This window comes from Salvelinus namaycush, chromosome 26, assembly GCF_016432855.1.
Source record: "Salvelinus namaycush isolate Seneca chromosome 26, SaNama_1.0, whole genome shotgun sequence".
Lineage (NCBI taxonomy): Eukaryota > Metazoa > Chordata > Actinopteri > Salmoniformes > Salmonidae > Salvelinus > Salvelinus namaycush.
Window position 1 is genome coordinate 42,720,428 of NC_052332.1, and position 2,019 is coordinate 42,722,446.

A 2,019-nucleotide genomic window follows, 5' to 3' on the forward strand; every position below is an offset into this window, starting at 1 on the left:
AGGTAGCCTAGTGGTTAGAGCAGGTAGCCTAGTGGTTAGAGCAGGTAGCCTAGTGGTTAGAGCAGGTAGCCTAGTGGTTAGAGACAGGTAGCCTAGTGGTTAGAGACAGGTAGCCTAGTGGTTAGAGCAGGTAGCCTAGTGGTTAGAGCAGGTAGCCTAGTGGTTAGAGCAGGTAGCCTAGTGGTTAGAGACAGGTAGCCTAGTGGTTAGAGACAGGTAGCCTAGTGGTTAGAGACAGGTAGCCTAGTGGTTAGAGCAGGTAGCCTAGTGGTTAGAGCAGGTAGCCTAGTGGTTAGAGCAGGTAGCCTAGTGGTTAGAGCAGGTAGCCTAGTGGTTAGAGCAGGTAGCCTAGTGGTTAGAGACAGGTAGCCTAGTGGTTAGAGACAGGTAGCCTAGTGGTTAGAGACAGGTAGCCTAGTGGTTTGAGACAGGTAGCCTAGTGGTTTGAGACAGCCTAGTGGTTAGAGGCAGGTAGCCTAGTGGTTAGAGGCAGGTAGCCTAGTGGTTAGAGGCAGGTAGCCTAGTGGTTAGAGGCAGGTAGCCTAGTGGTTAGAGTGGAGGGGCGGCAGGTAGCCTAGTGGTTAGAGCAGGTAGCCTAGTGGTTAGAGCGTTGGACTAGTAACCGAAAGGTTGCTAAATCGAATCCCCGAGCTGACAAGGTAAAAATCTGCCCCTGAACAAGGCAGTTAACCCACTGTTCCCCTGAACAAGGCAGTTAACCCACTGTTCCCCTGAACAAGGCAGTTAACCCACTGTTCCCCTGAACAAGGCAGTTAACCCACTGTTCCCCTGAACAAGGCAGTTAACCCACTGTTCCCCTGAACAAGGCAGTTAACCCACTGTTCCCCTGAACAAGGCAGTTAACCCACTGTTCCCCTGAACAAGGCAGTTAACCCACTGTTCCCCTGAACAAGGCAGTTAACCCACTGTTCCCCTGAACAAGGCAGTTAACCCACTGTTCCCCTGAACAAGGCAGGTAACCCACTGTTCCCCTGAACAAGGCAGGTAACCCACTGTTCCCCTGAACAAGGCAGTTAACCCACTGTTCCCCTGAACAAGGCAGTTAACCCACTGTTCCCCTGAACAAGGCAGTTAACCCACTGTTCCCCTGAACAAGGCAGTTAACCCACTGTTCCCCTGAACAAGGCAGTTAACCCACTGTTCCCCTGAACAAGGCAGTTAACCCACTGTTCCCCTGAACAAGGCAGTTAACCCACTGTTCCCCTGAACAAGGCAGTTAACCCACTGTTCCCCTGAACAAGGCAGTTAACCCACTGTTCCCCTGAACAAGGCAGTTAACCCACTGTTCCCCTGAACAAGGCAGTTAACCCACTGTTCCCCTGAACAAGGCAGTTAACCCACTGTTCCCCTGAACAAGGCAGTTAACCCACTGTTCCCCTGAACAAGGCAGTTAACCCACTGTTCCCCTGAACAAGGCAGTTAACCCACTGTTCCCCTGAACAAGGCAGTTAACCCACTGTTCCCCTGAACAAGGCAGTTAACCCACTGTTCCCCTGAACAAGGCAGTTAACCCACTGTTCCCCTGAACAAGGCAGTTAACCCACTGTTCCCCTGAACAAGGCAGTTAACCCACTGTTCCCCTGAACAAGGCAGTTAACCCACTGTTCCCCTGAACAAGGCAGTTAACCCACTGTTCCCCTGAACAAGGCAGTTAACCCACTGTTCCCCTGAACAAGGCAGTTAACCCACTGTTCCCCTGAACAAGGCAGTTAACCCACTGTTCCCCTGAACAAGGCAGTTAACCCACTGTTCCCCTGAACAAGGCAGTTAACCCACTGTTCCCCTGAACAAGGCAGTTAACCCACTGTTCCCCTGAACAAGGCAGTTAACCCACTGTTCCCCTGAACAAGGCAGTTAACCCACTGTTCCCCTGAACAAGGCAGTTAACCCACTGTTCCCCTGAACAAGGCAGTTAACCCACTGTTCCCCTGGACAAGGCAGTTAACCCACTGTTCCCCTGGACAAGGCAGTTAACCCACTGTTCCCCTGGACAAGGCA